Source organism: Physeter macrocephalus, chromosome 1 (assembly GCF_002837175.3).
Source record: "Physeter macrocephalus isolate SW-GA chromosome 1, ASM283717v5, whole genome shotgun sequence".
NCBI lineage: Eukaryota > Metazoa > Chordata > Mammalia > Artiodactyla > Physeteridae > Physeter > Physeter macrocephalus.
The window spans coordinates 67,725,113-67,747,809 of record NC_041214.2 but is presented as its reverse complement, the minus strand read 5'-3'; the positions used below and the strand labels follow the sequence as shown (position 1 = coordinate 67,747,809).

General features: G+C 33.9%; 1 protein-coding gene across 14 annotated transcripts in view; it reads right to left on the bottom strand.

Annotated features, from left to right (window-relative positions):
- NAALADL2 (N-acetylated alpha-linked acidic dipeptidase like 2) overlaps window positions 1-22,697 on the bottom strand; it is a 1,565,958-nt gene that overhangs the window by 1,503,748 nt on the left and 39,513 nt on the right. Inside the window, exons 1-2 of one of the 14 annotated variants that reach the window (XM_055083853.1) lie at window positions 20,952-20,989; window positions 11,489-11,597 (exon numbers count right to left, since the gene is read on the bottom strand). The exons of 12 other annotated variants lie outside the window; for them this stretch is intronic. The gene's annotated coding sequence lies outside the window, so the exon portion shown is untranslated. Of the gene's footprint in view, window positions 1-11,488; window positions 11,598-13,786; window positions 13,809-20,951; window positions 20,990-22,697 lie in introns of those variants that run through there. One more of the 14 variants, XM_055083855.1, reaches the window with a different exon arrangement.

The window sequence follows — 22,697 nt, the reverse complement described above, 5'->3', positions numbered from 1 at the left end:
AGAATACCAGGAAAAATTTTGAGCAGTTAAAAATATTTTAAAAGAATTGTAAGAATGTAAATTTAACATCAATTAAAACTATTATATTTTATAACAAAAATAATAAATATTAATTTAGACCAATGCTCTTAAAGCATGGGAAACTTGAAATTTAGAGCATGTATACTTTGCAAATCAGACAATGCATTTCATTAACAGCGGCATTCAGGTTGGCATTGGAAAGGGATGGAAGGGAAAACACTTATCTTAAGCATGCATTAAAGTCTTCTACTCTGCTCCAGAGGAGAAATGCGTAACTTTCCCTTAAGCTTCTCTAATTTTCTTCTTAACCTACAAAATATAAAACTAAACAAAGAAGAAGAACCTGAATATGATCACAGATATCTATCATATGAGTAATCTTTAGTTAAAAAATGTAATAACTCCTTTAAAAACAAAAAAGAAAATTAAAACTAAAGTAAAAGAAATGAAAGAATAAATAATATAGTAGAAATCAGAGAAATAGAAAATAGAAGAATTCAATGAAATTAAAAAACTGATTATTTGAAATAATCAGAAAAAAAGTAAACTTCTAGCCAGACTGACTGAGGAAAAAAAGAGAGAAGATACAAATTCTCAAAATATTGGCCCACAGAATCTAACAATATATAATGATCAAGTGAGATTTATCCCAAAATGCAAGGTTGGCTTAACATTCAAACAGTAATTAACAAAATTCACCATATTATCAGACTAAAAAAGAAAAAAATTCAATGGATGCAGAAAAATCATTTGACAAAATCCCTTATCCATTCATGATAAAAATTATTAGCACACTAGGAATAGAAGGGAACATCCTACCCTAATATTACCAAAAACCCTCCATTTAACATCTTATTAATGGTGAAAGAATTAATGTTTTTCACCTAAGATCAGGAACAACATAAAGATTTCTGGTCTCACAATTTACATACAACATAATTCTGGAGGTTCTTGCCAGAGTAGTTGTGTGTGTGTTTGTGTGTGTGTGTGTGTGTGTGTGTGTGTGTGTGATGGGGAAAAGGGAATTTAAAATAATAACAGGCCTTCAGATTGGGAAGGAAGAACTAAAACTGCCTTAGTAAATTATAGTATGTGATCACTTATATAGATAATCCAACGGAATCTACAAAGAAGCTACTAGAAATAAATGAGTTTACAAGGTTGTAAGATCCAACATTGACATACAATCCATAAAAATTAATTGTATTTCTGCATACTAGCAATGAATTATCAAAAAATTCAAATTTAGGAAAAAATACCATTTAAAAACAGATAAAAGCACAAAATATTTAGGAGTAAATCTGACAAAACCTGCACAAGACTTGCGAAGCGAAAACAACAAAACACTGCTAAGAGAAATTAAAGAAGATATATGTAAACAGAGAGACATAACTTGTTCACAGGTCAGAGGATGCAATTGCGTTAAGATATCAATTCTCCCAAAATTGATACATAGATCCAACACATCCCAAACAAAATCCCAGCAGGATTTTTGTAGCAATTTGAAAACTAATTCTAAAATTCAAGCATAAATGCAAAGGATTCAGAATAATCAAAACAGCTTGTGTTGTTTCTAGGGCTAACTCTACCTGATTGTAAGACTTATTTATACAGTTAGTAATCAAGGAAGAATAGTGGTGGCTCAGAGACAAATAGATCAATGGAATTAAATAGGCATTCCAAAAAGAGACATAGACGGACAATTGATTTTTTTTTTTACAAAGGAAAGAAGACAATTGGGTGGGAAAAGGACAGTGTTTTCAACAACTGATGCTGCAACAATTGAAAATCAATATGCAAACAAACAAAAGAAAAAGAAAGTTGATCCATGCCTTAAGCCATATGTAAAATTTCTCATAATGGATCACAGATCTAAATTTTTAAAACTTAAAACTTTTAGAACAATACATAAAAGAAAACCTTTGTGAGCTTGGCGTAGACAAAGATTTCTTAGTATGATATTGAAAAAGCATAATCCATAAAAGAGCAAAATGACAAATTGGATTTCATCAAATTAAAAACTTCTACTATTCAAAAGACACTGTTAAAGAGAATGAAAAGACAGGCCACAGATTAGGAAAATGTATTTGCAAATCACGTATTTGATAAAGAATTTGTATCTAAAAAGCATAAAGAGCCCTTGAATCTCAATAATATAAAGAACTCTCAAGACTCAACAAAAACAATTAAAAATTTGGCAAAAGATTTGAATACATCATCAAAGAATATATATGGATGGCAATAAGCAAATAAAAAGATAATCAACATCATTAGTCATTAGAGAAATGCACATTAAAACCACAAAGATATACCACTATACCCTTATTAGAATGGCTAAAATTTATTTTTTTATTTTTTTTTTTTTGTGGTATGCGGGCCTCCCTCTGCTGTGGCCTCTCCCGTTGCGGAGGACAGGCTCCGGACGCGCAGGCTCAGCAGCCATGGCTCACGGGCCCAGCCGCTCCGCGGCATGTGGGATCCTCCCGGACCGGGGCGCGAACCCGGTTCCCCTGCATCGGCAGGCGGACGCGCAACCGCTGCACCACCAGGGAAGCCCTAGAATGGCTAAAATTTAAAAGCCTGACCAAAGGTTAGCAAGAATGCTGTGGACCCGGAAATCTCATTGCACTGCTGATTGAAATGTAAATGATACTACCACTTTGGAAAACAGTTTGGCAGTTTCTTAAAATGTTAAACATGTACCTACCATACAACCCAGCCATTCTATTCCTACAGGTCCATATACAGTCTTGTATAAGAATGTTCATAACCATTTTATTTGTAAGAGTCAAAACCTGGGAAACGCCAACTGTTTCTCGATAGGGGACAAGACAAAGAAATTGTAGCATATCCATACAATGGAATGTCACTCAACTAAAAAGGAAATAAACGATTAATACAACATGATGAATCTCAAAAGTATGCTTAAAGAAGCAAAAAAAAAAAAAGTACATGTTATATGATACATTTACATAAATCTATAGAAAATGAAAACTAAATATATAATGACAAAGCAGATCAGTGTTTGCCTGGGAACTGGGGTCAGGGCCTGGACAGGAGGGGGTGCTTATAAAGAGGCAGGAAGAAATTTGGGGGCCTAATGGGTATGTTCATTATATTGTGGTGATGGTTTCATCAGTGTATACATGTGTCAAAACTTCACAGACTGTTAAATATAGGCACTTTATTGTATGTCAATTATATCTCAATAAAGTTGTCAAGAATAAAAAAGAAAAGAGATACGCTTCCAAAATGTTAGGATTCACGGATTTACTCTTGAAGCATTTAACACGTTTAGTTTGAAAACGTTTGATTATTTTCATTCCAAAAATAATCTTTGTCAGGTTCATCTTTCAGTTTTTGATATTAAAGACTCTAATATTGAAAAATGTTAGAATTAAATATAGTCACATATTTAGTCAAAGTCCTCTAATTTTCAACATTATCACAAGCAATCAACAGGAAATGGAATTATTTATTCATTTAAAAAATATTTATTGAGTGTTGCAGTCTGTGCCAGGTAATAAGGAAAAAAGTTAAATAAGATCAAGTCCCCACCATAAAGGAGGTCATGGTCTAGTGGGGAAGACAGACATTTATGAAGCTAATGTTCAAAAGATGTGGCAAGTACAATAATAGAGATATACAGAGATGTGTTCAAGGCATAACGTGACCAAGGAGGAAGCATACCGGAGTTGGGGGTAAGAAACACAGTGTAGGTTAAGGGAAGGAAAGCTTTCTAAAGGAAGACTCTTCTAAGCTAAGTGTAAAGTAAATGGTAACATTGAATTAACATGACGATTCAGTTAACAAAGAAAAATCTCTTCCTTTCAGTCCCTACTGACACAAGTTGCAGGACTGGAAAAACTTTAACATAAATATAAGATGAATATATGGGAATGATACCCCTTTAAAACTAAAGTAATGATTTTGAAAAATATTACCTGTTTGCACATCATCTATATAGTAATCCCCTCTTATCCATGAGGGATAAGTTCCAAGACCCCCAGTGGAGGTCTGAGACCTCAGATAATACTGAATCCTATTTGTATATGCTTTTTTTTTTTTACTATACATACATAACTATGATAAATTTATAAATTAGGCACAGCAAGAGATTAACAAACATTAACTAATAATAAAATAGAACAATTATAATAATATACTGTAATAAAAGTTATGTAAATATGGTCTCTCTCTCAATCTCTCTCTCTCTCTCTCTCTCAAAATATATTATTGTTGAGGAGGATATGGAGAAAAGGGAACCCTCGTGCACTGCTGGTGGGAATGTAAATTGGTGCAGCCACTACAGAAAACAGTATGGAGGCTCTGTTGAATTGAAAATTGAAAATAGAACTACCATATGATGCAGCAATTCCACTCCTGAGTGTTTCCCCAAAGAAAACAAAAACACTAATTAAAAAAGATATATGCACCCTAAGGTTCACTGCAGCATTATTTACAATAGCCAAGATGGAAGCAACCTAAGTGCCTATCAATAGATGAATGAATAAAGAAGATGTGACATATATATATGTATATATATATATATAAATCACTTAGTAGTGATATACATGAAATATTACTCAGCCATAAAAAAGAATGAAATCTTGCCATTTGTGACCACATGGATGGACCTAAAATGTATGTTTTCATACTGTATAGTTAAACTTACATGTGGAATCTGAAAACGAAACAAATGAACAAATATAACAAAATAGAAACAGACCCAGAGATACAGAGAACAAACTAGTGGTTGCCAAAAGGGAGGTGGCTGGGGAGATGGGAGAAATAGGTAAAGGGAATTAAGAGGTATAAACTACTAACTATAAAATAAATAAGTCACAGGGATGTACTGTACAGCATAGGGAAAATAGTAATACTGTAATAACTTTGTAGGTGTATGTATAAAAATATTGAATCACTATGTTATACACCTGAAACTAATATACTATTATGTCAACTAAATTTCAATTTAAAAAAACAGACCTTATTGCACAAATTTAAAGCCTTTTCCATCTTACCTAAGCATACTCATCACACACTGTGGCCGTAACTTTTGCAGTTTGAGGTGTGAAAGCAAAACTAGCACAAATTCCTTTTTCCTTCTTTACAATTTTATGTACAGAATATTCATTCTTACCATAGATCTTAGCAACCTCAGCGCACCATTTTTTTTTCTTGTAAGTCAATAACTTTCACCTTTTTACTTAAAAGATGAAAAAAAGGCAAGCATTTTACAGCTTTACTTTGGTATATCCAAATTGTCAGCATCATTACTCTTAATAATGGCACATTGGGGCCATTATTAAGTAAAATAAGGTTTACTTAAACACAATCGCTGTGATACCAAGAGAGTCAATAGGTTTGATAACCAAGATGGCTAATAAGTGACTAACAGGTGGTATATGCTGGACAAAGGGATGATTCATGTCCCTGGCAGGACAGAGGGGGATGGTGTGAGATTTCATCATGCTACTCGGAAAGGTGCAAAATTTAAAACTTATGAATTGTTTATTTCTTTAATTGTCCATGATACATTTGGACCAAGGTTGACCTTGGGCAACTGAAACTGCAAAAAGTGAAACTGGGATAAAGGAGGACCACTGTACTTTCAAATATTAAAATATTTTGGCAAAATAATTGATAAGGAAATGTTAAGAAAAGATTAAAGGGATTCCCTGGTGGCGCAGTGGTTGAGAGTCCGCCTGCCGATGCAGGGGACACGGGTTCGTGCCCCGGTCCAGGAAGATCCCACATGCCGCGGAGCGGCTGGGCCCGTGAGCCATGGCCGCTGGGCCTGCGCATCCGGAGCCTGTGCTCCGCAACGGGAGAGGCCACAACAGTGAGAGGCCGGGGAACCGCAAAAAAAAAAAAAAATTACAGATAAGATTCTAAAGTTATAGTTTTTTGTAAATGAACTAGCTTACATAGATAATTCACTTTTTGCATTCACGAACAAGTAATGGAACGGGTAAATAATGGGGTAGGACAGACAGTTCATCTGGATGCTGGCTGCTATTATTTTGATCACTTAGGATGAATTAATTAATGCATTAATGAACACATTTAGTCTAGATCTCACTGCCAATAGCCTCATGCTTAACTTCTTGTAGTATTATAGCCCTTGAGGAGTTCCACAGGGATCATGGCGGTTATGATGGTAAAGAGGAATAGTTATGGAAGTGTTCTAACATAATTTGGGTTCAGGGTTATTTAATTTTCTATTATTACAGCATCCATCAGAATAGAACTGTAAGTGATCTCATCAAGGTCAAGGATAGCAATAAGCTGAGATGGAAACTAGATGTTAACACTGTTTTAACTGAGGGTACTTAAAAGATTAATAATTCCAACCCCGAGTATTGAACAAATCTCAGCATAAATATATAGATGGACAAATAATCTTTTCCTTTAACCAATTCTACATTAGGAGAAAATTCTCTGTCTTACAATTTAGGTAAAGGAAAAATAAACCCTTACAGTATATGATCATGCAAATAGCCAAGAAATGAGTCAAATGCATTATCAACATCTAACGTCAACACAGAGAGAGCCAAAGTGCTAACGGAAGTTGCATTTTCTCCTTGGCATATTAAGTGCTTCAAGAGTGCCCAGTGTTCTCATAGACCATCAAGTGAGAAAATTTCAGGGTAGTAGAGACAGTATGTGCATGGACTGAACTGGGAAATACTGACAGATGCCTAATGAGGTTATGGAACAAATCAACATAGCTGGCCTGCTGACTGTTCATTAGCCACCCTAGAAAAGCCAGAGGTGTCCCATCTAGAGCAGCTGCTAAACCAAAAGAAAGCATCACTGGACTTCAAGAGTTCAGGCATAATACAATCAGAAAATTTTAGAGCTGGAAAGGCTCTAAGAGACCATGTAGTTCCGTGTCCACAAATCTGTAGGTCATTGTTGCACTTCAGTGATTCCATGAATTTCTTTAAATTACATGTAAAGTTACATGTATACATGCCTAAGAACCACTGATCTAGTTCAACTGTTTCATTTAACAGATGAGGAAACAGTTCCATAGAAATTGAACCACAACTCACTAGTCCTAAATTGGAGATAGCACCTCTTGAGTCCCAGCTATTTGATTTTGCTATCACACCAAGTTGTCTCCTATTATCAGTAAGTATTAAAAATCTTAACTGCAGCAGAAAAAGATAGACAGCCGGAATCCCTAATCCCTGATTCTCGAAAGATTCAATATCTTCTGTGTAATCACACAATAAGCTCTCCGTGAGCCCATTTATACTGCCATTCCTTGTCAACAAGCCAAATATATAACCTGTGTGATGTCTGCGTTCTGGCAGCCTTTGCAGTTGAAACAATATCTGACGTAAGTAGCTCATGAAACCAAAAGTAAGTCCACCAGAATATGCAAGGGAGAAAATAGAGGATACAATTTTGGCTGAGAACAGATCCAGCCAGTCCTGCTTCACTTGCAAGCGGGCAGTACAGGCAGGTCGGAATCTCAGACAGGTGTCTGGAGGCTGCACACACGAAAGGGACAGATGTTAGGGGGACGAGTGGGCCTTTCCTCCTTTGGCAGGTAAGGGCTCAGAGTGAGATAACTTGGCTTATCAAAGTAAGTGTGGCTTTACTAGTATCTGCATTGGTGAAAACAGGATATATTAGTTGTAGCAGACCAGCAACTCCAAACTCTTAACGCTACTGGAGAACATCAAGGGAATATGTCTTTTTTTTTCTACCTTCTCTGAATTTCTCTTATTTTTTGTCCTTATTATAAATGGAAAATATTGTTAACTGAAATCAGGTCCCTGTTAAAACATCAATGGAAATACAAGAATTCCAGATTGTATCATTTATCTTCTCAGTTAATAGGATATTAAATACTATCAACTTCAGAAAAAGGATTTGATTAAAAGGTCCATTTTTTTTCTCAGATAGAAAATTCTGTGCAAAAAATTGAAAATTTTAAAAATTAAAAAGGTTTTGAGAGACTATAAGTGTGCAAGGACAAGCCTACATAGTTACTTACACTATCTTGTATATAAATGATTCTCAACAAATGTTTGTTGAACCGAATTGAATTGGTGTATAAACCATCTAACAAACGGTCACCCTGATGGTTCCCAGAGGAGGAAGAATTGCCCCACTTATTAATGCACTAAGGCTATTTTTTTAAATTGGCTTTCGTTAAGCAACTCCGTATATATTTTGATCAATCTTTCAGTTATTCCAAAATGGCTCTCAATTAACAACTAGATGCCAGGACTTTTATATGTTCAATAAATTAACAAGATTTTCTCTCAATGTTGCTGTTATTTAAAAAAATGATATCTTTCCAGTAAGGTATTTTGGCTAATGAACAAGAATCTCTCATTAAATTAATAACACGATTAGATTCACTTTCAGATGGTTTAACAGTGGTCTTCAGGGTCTAATAACATATTGCTGACTTAGGCACATTGCCAATAGACTGAACATGAATTTGTACAAAGTAAATCTTCATCTCAAATCTAAACAAAGTGTTTTCCCCTGCTAAACCTGCTTCTTTCTCTATATTTATTGTGATTAGGAGCATTATAATTTATCTAGTCCCCAGTCCAAAAAGTTGACTAAACTTTCCTCTCCCTCACCTAAAACATGCACTGAATAAGGATATCCAATCAAATATATCTTATAAACATCTATCAAATTCATGCCTTCGTTTTTCCCATGGTCATATCTTGCTGGAGGCCCTCATCACTTTGAGCCTGAACTCACAGGCCCTCTCTACATTTAACTGCTCCTATTCTAGTTTTCCTGGAATATGACATCAGAATTAGTTTTCTGAAAAGTAAATCTGATCATTTATTCCTCCTGCTTAAAAGCTATCAGCATCTTCCTACTGCATCTAAGTACACACATTTTTGCCTTAAAATACAAGGCTTTTTGGTAATTAAATCTTGGTGTTCTTTCCATTCTCATCTCCGGCAACCCATAGCATCTCCCACAGGCTCTTTAAACCACCTGGCTAGAGATCTTGTCAAGTTTCCTTATGTCAGCCTCATTTTTTATTCCCTTAACTTTTAGCATATACCATACCCACTCCAGGAAGTGCCCTGACACTTTTTCCATCTGGCATAGAAGCTACCCTTCCTTCAAGGTTTAATTAAGGCTGCGAAAAAAACCATACCTGTCTGTCCCATGTGAAGTTAACTGTTTGCTCTCAATCTAGCACATTTTTCCATATTTCTAGCATAGAATTTTTAAAACAATATTTTATGAAATATACATACTGAAGTCAAATATATTATCTGAACACAATGAAAGTTAATTAAAAATCAATACCAAAAAGATATCTAGAATCCTGAAATACCACACTTCTAAATTTCCCATGGGTCAGTAGAGGAATAACAAGGGAAATTATAAAACATTTTATACTAAAAGATTATAATACATGTTATATAAAGTACATGAAATGGAGTGACATCCGTGAAAATCAGAGTGAAACTCCAAAAATTCTCCTCCTTAAGGCAACAAGAGAACTGGAAAAAATTGTTAGAATCAACTTTTTCAGAATTCTAGAAATTAACCAAACACTTGCAACATTCTGGGGAGTTTTTATTCAAGAAAAGTAACTGATCTCAGTAAAAATAGTGATCTTTGTGGGATTTGAATTTGCCCTAGTCCCTTATCCCATTAGTTGAAAACTAATACTGTAGTTCACATTTGTGGTGAATACTAACAAACCAGCAACTGCTGCAAAAAGCAGAATGGGGCTGGAGCATCTTAAAAATTTCATTCCCAGAAAAATGGCATGATTTGACCTATTTAGTGGTTCCTAAAAGACCTACTTCAAGCTTACCTATATTTAACCTAAAGCACCTAATGGGAAAAGACTTTTTCCCAAAGGCATTTGTTGAAAATAATGACAGGCAATTTTTTTTAAACTTTACAGTTGTCTGAGGCAGTGCATAAGAGTGGGGCAAACAATTTTATACATGTAATATATATACATATTATGATTTGTTTAGGTGTTCACTTCTACCATTAGAAACTCTTCAAGACCACATACTATACCAAGCAAATTTTTGTGCCCACAGATGCTAATAAAATGCTCAAGACATAGTAAGTATAAATGTTGGCTGAGGAAATAAGTGAATGAATGAATGAAAAGATACAGAAGAACTAAGATCCCTCTTCTGTTGTATATGTAACTGGTTCGATCATGAATTTTTTTTTCTTTTTTTACATATTAGAACTTTCAGAATGTACTTGTTCCCACATCCTTAGATACAATTAAATAAAACTCATTGTTTCCTAGGGCTGCCATAACAAAGAACCACAGATTGAATGCCTTAAACAATAGAAATTTATTTCCTCACAGTTTTGGAGGCTAGAATCTGAGATCAAGAAAGAACGAGCAGGGCTGGTTCCTTCTGAGGGCTGTGTAGAAGAATCTGTTCAAGGCATCTCTCCTTGGCTTTTGATGGCTGTCTTCTCTGTGTCTTTACACGGTCTTCCCTCTCCCTCTGTCTATGTCCCATGTCTATGTCCAAATTTCCTCTTTTTACAAGGATATCAATTGATTTGGTTTAGGGCCCACCCTAATGACCTCATTTTAATCTAATCACCTCTCTAAAGACCCTATCTCCAAATAAGGTCACATTCTGAGATACTGGCAGTTAGGACTTGAACATGATTTTTTTGGGAAACACAATTCCATCCATAACACATATTCTCACTCATATAAAAAGGGTGTGTTATGGTTATGTTTTTCAGTCTTTTCAGAATGTTTCCAAATAATAAAGCAGATTTTTCAGAATATTTTCTATTACCTTTAAAACATTACATCAAGAAAAAATCCCGAAGGTCTCTAGCAGTGGTTTTGAAACCCAGTTGTTACATCAAAGTTGGCACTAGAGCCGAAGGAAGAACAACTGGACTAATATTAGTCCTGGCTCAGACATTAAACATTGAATTTGCCCTGGGCACAGGCCTTAAATAATCTGTGCTTCAGGGAGATCAGCTCGGTGCTTTTCGACCATCTAGAGGGGTGGGATAAGGAGGGTGGGAGGGAGACGCAAGAGGGAGGGGATATGAGGATATATATACACATATGCACATAGTTGATTCACTTTGTTATACAGCAGAAACTAACACAACGTTGTAAAGCAATTATACTCCAATAAAGATGTTAAAAAAAATAAAATAAAATAGAAAGGACACTGGATGCCTATCAACTAATCATAATTTATGAATCTTATTAGGATCTTAATCTAAGTAAAGAAAATCAAAATATTCATGAGATAATTGGGAAATCTGAACACTCACTGGATATTTAACGAGACTAAGAAATTGTTATAAACTTTTTAGGAGTGATGATGGTATTGTGCTTATGGTTTAATAAGAATTCCTTATATTTTATAGATAGGTGCTAACTTATTTACTAATAAAATGATATGATGTCTGTCAAAAAAAAAAAATCTGTGCTTCAGTTCTTCACCTGGAAAAGGAAGTGTCTGGGCTGAATCCCTCTGCAATCCCACAAGCCCAAAGACTCTGATTCTACCTGGTCTTATTTTGCCACAGCAACTGGCACTGTTGGAGGTGACCTAGAAATAACATAAGAGTACTTATTTAAATGAAGAGATTAATATAAATTCAGTCGAGTTTGGAAATGTTTGCACAGCTGAAGACCATGAACCTTCCAGACTTCTTAGACAAATTCCATCCATTCTCTGAGGACAAACTGCCTTTGGAATTATAAATGCACACAGATGTTGCTTTCAGCACAAAAAAATACCTACGGTAAGTATCGCTCATGGCAGTGCCTTAAGCTACTCCAAAGTTATTTTCATCAAGATTGAGTATTCCAGCTGTCTTCATTTTCTCAAAAATTAGTCCTAGAAAAATAGAACTTATCACAACAGGTTATAGAATTTAAGTTATATATTAATTTATAAAAATTATCTTGGATTCTATGATACAATTCAAAGCAACTTACTAAATGGTATCCAGGTACTCTGAAATAGTAATTTTTAAAAGTATATATTTTTTAATTATGCCAAGTGACAACAGAATCAAGACAATGAAGTGATCTTTTTTGACACAGGAAAAACAAGAATGCATTTGGAAAAGAATTCATTTCTTTTGATAAAAGTACTTTTATAAATTTCATACAGAGTATAATGATCAAAAGTTTTGGGAAACTCTTTTTGTTGAAAGAGAATGACTCATACGAATATTTCCTTTGAGAAATAATCATGGCATATTACAAAACAAAACTATCGGATATGTTAGGACAATTTGAAGCAATATCAATACTGGAAGAAAAAAAAACAAATCCAGTACTTCAGAAGATTGTTTAGAACACAAAAGACTCCTTAGAAGGGACATCTACTTAAATTATCAGCTGAGACTAATTCTTGAGGATATCAGATATATATTAAACTGGTATTAATTTATTTAAGCATATAATAGATGTTAGAGAGTAACAACTGAGCTGACATCAAATATCAACTGTCTCAATATCCAATATTTGACAATAATAATAATGACAAATTGTTTAAAGAGTACTACCAAAATGAAACTTTTAAGAAAAGTAGAGTGTGTTTGGGCTTTTTTTTGTAACTATGATAATGAACAGCTTGAGTCTAAGATGGTGCTTTGAATACCTGAAGCTTCTAAGACTTAAAAATTATACTGCGACTGCTGCTGTTCTGGATAGCCAAAAGGTACTATAGAGCACGGGGCAGATGGCTATATAATCATGGCCTACAGTTACAAGATTTAGTAATTGATATAATGGTGAAAAGTGATACAGGGTTGAAAAAAGAACACCAGCAATATTAATGCACGTTACGGTGATCTGAGATTCATAATGTACTTTCTGAGAGTATACTGATCACCCAAAATTGATAAAGTAATTTCTTCCATTGAAGCAATATCCCATTCTACAAGTAATTTCTTACAAGATACTGAGTGTCTCAATGTTCTTATGTGGTTCATTCACTTCTTATGGCTATGTGCTCCCAGAAAATGATTTACTCATTGTTTCTGGCAACAGCTCTGGAAAATATAGGTACTACTTTATATACCTATATAACATTTTAAAAGTAAATATTTCTCCTTTTCCTCCCATGATGTAAACCCCATTGCAAATTTTAATTAACAGTAGAAGTGGTACTAAATATTTTGTGTGTGAATCTAAAGTATGAAGAGATTAAATGACCAGCTTATTTTGCTAATCATGAAATAGAAACCCACCAACTCCCACTTCACTTAATAAGACACACAAAAAAGGCTCTCAGAGGGCTGCTCTCTGAATAGAAGGGCTCTTCCCACCTGTAGGGTGAGAGCTGACATTCCCCCCTACTTAATTAGTTCATTCCATTATTTTCAATTCACCTAAGCTTTCCCTCCTTTTACTCTCCAGAGGCTTTGCAAATTATAAGACTGCTGCTTTCCTGTAAACTTGAAACCAGGAGTTCTTGACTTTTAAAAAAAATCATCCTTGAGATATAATTCACATACAATAAAATTCACCCATTTGAAATGCCCGATTCAATGTTTTTTAGTATATTCACAAAGTTGTGCAATAATCACCACAGTCAATTTTAGAACATTTTTATCCTTCCAAAAAGAAATCCCATACTTATTTTCAGTCACTCCCATTCCCCCCTCTCCCACCACTAGGAAACCAATAATCTACTTTGTCTCTATAGATTTACCAATTCTGGACCCTTCATATAAAAGGAATCACACAGTATGTGGTCTTTTGTGACTGGCTTCTTTGACTTACCAGATATGTATTTTCAAAGTTTAACCATGTGGTAGAATGTATCAATACTTCATTCCTTTATTGCCAAATAATATTCCACTGTATAGATATACCACATTTTATTTATTCATGCATCCGCTGATGAACAATTGGGTTGTTTCCACATTTAGGCTATTATGAAAAATACTGAACATTCATGTCCATGTCTTCGTGTGGACAGACACGATCTCATCTCTCCTGGATATACAGCTAGCAGTGAAATTTCTGTGTCATACAAAAAGTCTATGTTTAATTTAAGGAACTGCACTCCTACTTTTACTGTTGGAAGGATCCACCATGTATCTTGCAGAGTATCATATGCACAGGACATCAAGAATCATAATCTCAAATAACTATAATGGCCAGCAAGACAACATAAATGAGTAGGAAATAAGGTGATCTGAAAAGTGTCTACTCTTGAAATGGGCAGCTGCTATGCTACGCCAGCCAACTGAGGGAAGGCAGATAAGTGTTGTTAAATCAGGTGGTTCCTGATATTAAAAAATTCCAGAAAGTCGGGGTTATACATGAAACCCCTTGATTTTTATTTGTGAGCCACCAACTGAAATATTTTTCAAATGCTTTACAGACCAAACAGAGCAAACCTGCAGGTGAAACCTGACCTGCCAATGTAATCTTCTGTAAATATGTTCAACAAGTACTCATTGAATGAATGCTTATATACAAAACTAATGAGTTGAAAATCAAATCATGGTTTTCTATTAATTACATTCCAATAGTAGAGACTACTTTCTCCAGAAGAAAATGTTGGCCTCAGTCAACTAAAACACTGCTAAAATTTTAACATTTACATGAGGATCATTCTTCTTTTATTAATGGGAAGCATAGGCAAATCTAATTTTTAAAATGACCCCTGAAGATGTCAGTCAAATGGATAATCGATTCACTTTTATAGATGTCTTCTCATATGGTATTAAAAGGATCACACAGCCAGCATTTATTGGCATTCTTGTTTATTTCTTGTTACTTAAATAACAAGAAGTTTAAATGTTTAAACTGCTCAATTTCATCCTTTTCAAGAAGGCATTTAAAACTGCTATCAGCCAAACTGATACCTCTTTCTTTGAATTTCTATAGCCCTTACTTGTTGTATGTCATTTAATCATATTTCCAGGCTTCAAGGAGTTTCTTGACTAATAGAAATGAAATATCTATACAGTGAAGCAATGGAAAGAACAACAAACTTGTTATTAGGAGATGCAGTCAGATTCAAATTCATTAATTGTGGGACTTTGGGAAAGGAGAGTAAATGGTCTGCTATGTACTTCAGCAAGAACTCTTCAGCAGTGGTCAACTGTGAGAGAGGGACAACAGAAGGAAAACAGGCATTTAGTTGTCCAGGCAACTGTCAACTGTCAACTCCTGTTAAAAAAAGGAGATAGATATGAGAACCAGAAGGGCAGTACTAATAGAACCTACTATGAATAGATGTTGGGAGAAAGGAAGAGAAGAATAAAAATAAATGCCAAGACAGGTGGGTAAAAGCTATTTTATCACTTAAAAATCTACTTAAAATATAATGGCGTGCTTAAAGAAAACAAAATAATATAACCTGGGTTCTATACATATGTAAAAATAAACTCCATGACAAAAGACCAAATAAAATGAGGGAAATGGAAATGTACTGTATTTTGTAGAAAATAAAAGGAAAGAAACCTACTTTTACAGTTAAAAAGAGAAATAGAGGATATTTTTTAAAATCACACTATAAAGATGAAAAGTGCAATGTCTGAGGTGAAAAGTAATCAGATCAATTTATCAGCAAATTACATGAATCAGAAAAAAAGACTGTTGAATTTGAAAACAAAGCAATGAAAACTATGCAAAAAGAAACAAAAAAGGAAGAGAACGAAAAAGAAAAGACAAAAGAAGGGAAGGGAAGGGGAAAAGAAGAAGGCATTGTGGGGACTATAATATGTGTATAAGTAAAATATATGACAATAACAGCATAAAAATGGGAGGAGAAAAACAGCAGAATACTACTGTAGAATTCTTATACTATGTATGAAGTGATATAATATCACTTGAAGGTAGACTCTGATAAGTTAAAAAACATATGCCATAAATTTTAAAGCAACCACTAAAATTTTAAAAATGAAGAATTACAGCTAATAATGATAAACAATTGAGATAGTATGAAATAATAATTGTAAAAGTACTCAATCTAAAAGAAGGAAAATAAATGAGGGAAGAAGATCAAAATAAGGATGGAATGAATAGAAAACGAATAGCAAAATGATAGACCTCAACACATCAATAATCACACAATATGTAAATCGTTTATAAACACTACAATAAGAAGGCAAAATTATATAATAGGATTTAAAGCAAAAAGCAAGACCCAACTGTTCACTGCTTACGTGAAACATTTGAAATATAAAGAAACAAATAGGCTAAATGTAGAATGAACAAATATACACCATGCTAATTCTAGTTGAAAGAAAACTGGAGTGGCTATATATCAGAAAATTGGATTTCAGAGCAAAGAATAATACTAAGGATAAGGGGTTTTCTAATGATAAAGTGGTTAACTCCTAATCAAGAAAACATAATAATCCTAAAGATTTATGCATCTAATAAGGGAATATCAACATATGCCAGACAAAAATTAATAGAACTTGAGGAGAAATAAATAAATCCATAATTACAGTCAGAGATTAATCACAGAGCAGAAAACGTAAAAATAGAAATATAAAACAATGATGAAAATCAATTATTCTCTGAGAAAAATCAAAACAATTGATAAACTTCTAAAATGATGACAAAAAAAGGAGACTCAATACAAATTAACAGTATCATTAGATAAGATGGAACACCTAACAAGAAGACAGCAACTACCAGAGTTCATTCAAGAAAAATAGAAAACCCTGTACAGACCTATATCTACTAAAGATATTGAATTTGTAGTTACAAACTTCTCTCACAAAGAAAATAAGATCAAAGAAGATCTAAATAAATGGAGAGAAAAATCCATGTTTATGTACAGGACAACTCAATATTGTCAAGAGGTCATTCTTTCCCTACTTCATCTACAGACTCAATCCCAATCAAAATCAACAAACTGATTCTAAAGTTTATATGGAGAGGAAAAAGACCCAGAATAGCCAACACAATATTGAAGGAGAGGAACAAAGTTGGAGGACTGACACTACCCAACTTCAAAACTTAACTATAAAGCTAGAATAATAAAGACAGTGTGGTACTGGTAAAAGAACAGACAAGTAGATCAATGGAACAAAACAGAGAGCCCATAAACAGACCCAGATAAATACAGTCAACTGAGTTTTGAAATAGGTGAAAGGCAATATATCATGGAAAAAAGATAGTCTTTTCAACAAATAGTGCTGGAACAGCTGAACATCCACATGCAAAAAAAAAAAAAAATTAATCTAGACACAGAACTTACACACTTCACAAAAACTAACACAAAATGGATCACAGACTTAAATGTAAAACACAAAACTATAAAAACCATAGATGATAACGTAGGAGAAAATCAAAGAAACTAAGAAAACTCCACACCCAGATACCTTAACTTGTGAATCCTGTCACACATTTAAGGATGAAATAATATCAATTCTACACAAATCCATCTAGAAATTGAAGAGAAGGGAACACCTTCCAACTGATTCTATGAGGTCAACATTACACTGATACCAAAACCAGGCAAAGACTTAAAATAAAACTACAGAACAATAGCCCTTATGAACACAGGTAAAAGGATCCTAAAAAAAAATTTAGCACATCTAATCCAACATTGCACAAGAAGGGAAATACATCATTACAAAGTGGGGATTATCCTACGAATGCTAGGTTAATTAAACATGCAAAAATCAATGTATTTTATCATATTAACAAAAAGAAAAAAGTATATAAACCATTTTAATAGTCAAAGAAAAAGCATCTGTCAAAATCCAACATCCTTTTCTAATAAAATTTTCAGAAAACTAATAATAGAAGTCAACTTCCTCAACCTGATAAAGGGAATGTGAAAAATCTACATCTATCATCATATAAGTCTGCATGAAAATCTGAATGATCACCAACAAAACAAGAATGTCCACTCTCACCATCTCTATTCAACATGGTACTGCAACTTCTAGCCAATAAAAAAAGAAAAATAAGTAAAAGGCATTTAAAATTAGATAACACAATAACAATATCTTTGTTTATAGATAACACGATCATCTATGTTGAAAAACTGCTGGAATCTATAAAAAAGCCATTAGCACCAAAAAATGAGTTTATGAAGTTGCAGGATACACTTTAATATAATATTGGAAAAATTAATTTTGTTTGTATATACTAGAAATAAACAACAGAAACTGAAATAAAAACAATATCATTTACAATCATATTAAAAATATGAAGTACTTAGGGGAAAATCTGGCAAAATGAGGCAAGACCTGTACATTGAAAACTTTATTTATAAAAGATGACCTAAATAAACAAAGGGATAAACTTTGTTCGTGGGTCAGAAGACTCAGTAGTGTTAAGATATCAATTCTCCCCCAAATTAATCTATAGATTCAACATAATTCTAACCAAAATTCCATCAGGCTGTCTTAAAAAAATTGAAAAACGGATTCTAAAATTCATGTGTGAACTCAAATGACTTAGAATAGCCAAAGCAACTCTGAAAAATTTGAAAGTCAATCCTACCTGATTTCAAATCTTATTATAAAGCTACAGTAATCAAGACAGTATACTATTGGTACAAAAATAAGTGAATCAATGGAATAGAATAGAGATTCCAAAAACAGATCCAAAATACATGAACAAAATATTCTGGCAAAGGTAATTAATTCAGTAGAGAAAAGATTTTAAGCAAATGGTGCTGGAAAAATTATAAATTTATTTGCAAAAAAAAGGATTCTAGGGGCTTCCCTGGTGGCACAGTGGTTGAGGGTCCGCCTGCCAATGTAGGGGACACGGGTTCATGCCCCGGTCCAGGAAGATCCCACATGCCGTGGAGCAGCTAGGCCTGTAAGCCATGGCCGCTGAGCCTGCACATCCAGAGCCTGTGCTCCGCAACGGGAGAGGACACAACAGTGAGAGGCACGCGTACCACAAAAAAAAAAAAAAAAAAGGATTCTAATCCATACTTTACAACATATATAAAAATTAAATCAAGGTGGATCACAGCCTTAGCATAAAATCTGGGACTAAAAATTAAAGAAAAAAAAAAGAGAAAGTGACCTTAAATTAGGTTAGATATGACACCAAAAGCACGACTCATAAAAGAATAAAATGATAAACTAGATATCATCAAAAAATAACTTCTATTATTCAAAAGACACTGTTTAGGAGAACAAAAAGACAAGTCACAAAAGAGGAGAAAATAGCTGGAAATCATATAACTGATGAAGGACTTGTATATGGAACATACAGAGTACTTTGAAAACTCAATAATAGGAAAACATACATTCCAATAAATTTTAGCAAAAGATTTAAGCAGAAACATCACCAAAGAAGATATGTGGATGGCAAATAAGCAAACGAAAAGATGCTAAAATCATTAATCATTAGGGGAAAACACATTAAAATGGCAAGATATTACCACTACAAACCTATCAGAATGATTGAAGTTTAAAAGACTAACCATACCAAGTGTTGGCAAGAATGTGGAAGGACTGGAACTTAAATACATTGCTGATTGGAATGTGAAATGGTCAATCAACTTTGGAAACCAGTTTGACAGGTTCTTAAAAAGTTAAACATATATCTGCCATAACATATAGCCATTTAACTCATAGGTATTTACCCAAAATAAAAGAAAGCATATAACCATACAAAGATTTGTACACAAATGTTCATAGGGCTTTACTTAGGATAGCAAAAAAACTAGAAACACAAAGACCTGCATGTGAATGGAATTGTAACTATTGTCACAGATAACACAGATGAATCTCAAAATAACATTGGATGAAAGAATAAAAGAGTTCATACCATAAAATTCCATTTATATAAAACTGTCAAAAATGCAAACCAATACAGAGTGATAGAAGGCAGAGCAGCTGTTACTTGGTAACGCAAAGAAAGAGATCAAGAGAAGTGGGAGGTAGGGATTACAAAGAGGCATGGGGAAATGTCTGGGGATGATGCATATGTCCACTATCCTGATTGTTAAGGGGCTTGGCAATGTATAAACAAATCCAATCTTATCAAATTATATATTTTAAGTAGGCATTGCACATTGTGTGTCAATTATATCTCAAACTGTTAAAAGAGAGAGAGATGCATCCCTTACCAATCTAAGAACACGTGATAGAAAAATTTTGAAAGAGCTTTCTCTCTTGATTACCATAATCAAAAGTAAATGTCAAGTCTAAAATGAAGTAACAGTCCACAATTTTCTCCAAGTCATCCATCCTCTATCAAAATTCCTAGCACAAACAGTAGTGAAACAACATTTAGAATGTTAAAATAAGGCTAAAGATCCTCTGACTCATGATAATGGACAGACTTTCTCATGGAATCCCTCCGATATCAAATGACATGAATAAAAACCAGTTCTCCATCTGAATCAATGATACAACAGTTTCTGAAACATTCTCACTTTAAGTCTTTGATCATGTTGTCTCCCCAGCATGGAATTCTTGCCCCTGACTTCTTTTGCTCCATCCAAATGCCTATGATTCCTTGAAAACCCATCCCAAATGCCATCTCTTCTATTAAAGTGCTCCTTGATGAATATAATCCTTCATTCCAGGAGTGGGCAAACTACAGCCTGGCCTGCTGCCTGTTTTTGTAGAAGTTTTACTGGAACACAGCCATACCCATGAATTTAGGTATTGTCTATCTAGGGCCTCTTTCATGATACAATGGCAGAGTTGTGCACTTATGACAGAGACTGTATGGCCCACAAAACCACATATTTACTATCTGGCCTTTTATAGGCAAAGTTTTCTGATCCCAGTTTTATTCCTTTGAATTCTCACATTTCATATCTCTCTTAAGCAGCATTCATTATATTATTCATCTTCTTAACTTATGTTTAAGATCCTCAAGGGCAGGGACTCAATTGTACAAGCACTATGTGGTGCTTTGCGGCAGTTCTCAATAAACATCTGTTAAATCAGACAATTTATGAATGAAAAGAGTTAAATAAACAGCAGATACTCACTAGGAATAGCTCTTAATTGTGGAATAATAAGAGTGCACTGCTTTCATCAGGTTAGGCTATGATACTGCAATAACCTTTGCCTTTAGCTCGAAGAATTTCAGAGTTGGAATAGGCTTTAAAGCTCATCAGATGCAATCTACTCTTTTTTACCTGAAAAAACTGAGGCCCAGAGAGTTTAAGTGATTAGCCAAGGATAAATTAAATACTCTTAGAACAAAGACTAAAACTCATATATGCCAGAGATAATGGAACAGACAGGTCCATGGTCAGGCTTCAAGGGATAGGCTAACTCCCTCAAAATGTATAGCTGCAAAATTTTGTGTATGTGTATGTAAACATCTTCTTGGAAAGAGTTTTATATATATTCTCATCAGAGTCAAAAAAAGTTCATAATCGCAAAATGGTTAAGAAAAAACAAAACTGAGGAAAAGATATTTTTTGGAGAATTACTGATTGTTATCATCTAGTTAAGTAACAAAGCCATGACTGGCCCACAGGTCTAATCATCCCTATATTCTTTATTACATCCAAGGCAGAAGCCAATACACATTCTGCCAGTTTAAACAGCCACTGTGAGTAGCAATTCAAGCAATCCAGGTATCCCTCTTTTTTTTCCCCTAAGGATACTTCAGTGTATAAGTACTTCTGCAGTACTTATCAAAACAATCAAATGAAGATTGTGTGTGTGTGTGTTTAGCAGGGGGGTGAGGGTGGGAGTTAATGTGAAAGTAAAAAGGTGTATATTTCCTGTTTTAAGTAATATTCCAAGGAGGTTATTTGGTATGCATGAAGAAAAATAATTTAATGAGGGATGTCAAATAATTTATTATCATTATCATTCTATTTTTAGAAAATCTCTGTCAAAAAAATCTTCCAATAAAATGAATCATGAGACTGATAATACAAGTACAAACTCAGCATGACATAAAGTTTCTGTAGATAAGGAGTGATACTTTCATGTAAACTAAATACTAATGTGCACTGCCTCTAAATAGTAGCATTACTATTGCCAAACTTATCAGACCACACTTAAAATGGAGCTTTAAAACCTGTTTGTTACACTACTTAAAACAAAACAAAATAAAACAAAACACTTACTTGAAAGTTCTACTGAAAGGAAATTAGCAGTAAGAGAATTGGTTAAGGAGATGAAAAACAATATAAACATACAAAAATTTCACTCATATTACTCAAAAAAGTATAAAATACTTAGAACTATTTTTGGCAAGAATGGTCACAGAACCTTTATAAACAAAACACTAAAATCTTACTAGAGGATACATTATTAGAGGATAAATTCCCCCAAATGGAAAGATATTTAATGTTTTTGAAAAAGAATTCTAAATATTATTTTAAAAGTAGGTCTCTCAATGTTACTATGTATATTTAATGAAATCCCAATTAGACTCCCAATTTTTGTCCTTTATCAAATAAAATTATCTTAAATTTATGTGGAAGAATAGATGCCCAAAATTTGAGGGAAAAAAAGTTTTGGAAGTCCTAGTGACGGCAATCAGAGAAGAAAAAGAAATAAAAGGAATACAAATTGGAAAAGAAGAAGTAAAATTGTCACTGTTTGCAGATGACATGAAACTATACATACAGAATCCGAAAAATGCCACCAGAAAACTACTAGAGCTAATCAATGAATTTGGTAAAGTTGCAGGATACAAAATTAATGCACAGAAATCTCTTGCATTCCTATACACTAATGATGAAAAATCTGAAAGAGAAATTAAGGAAACA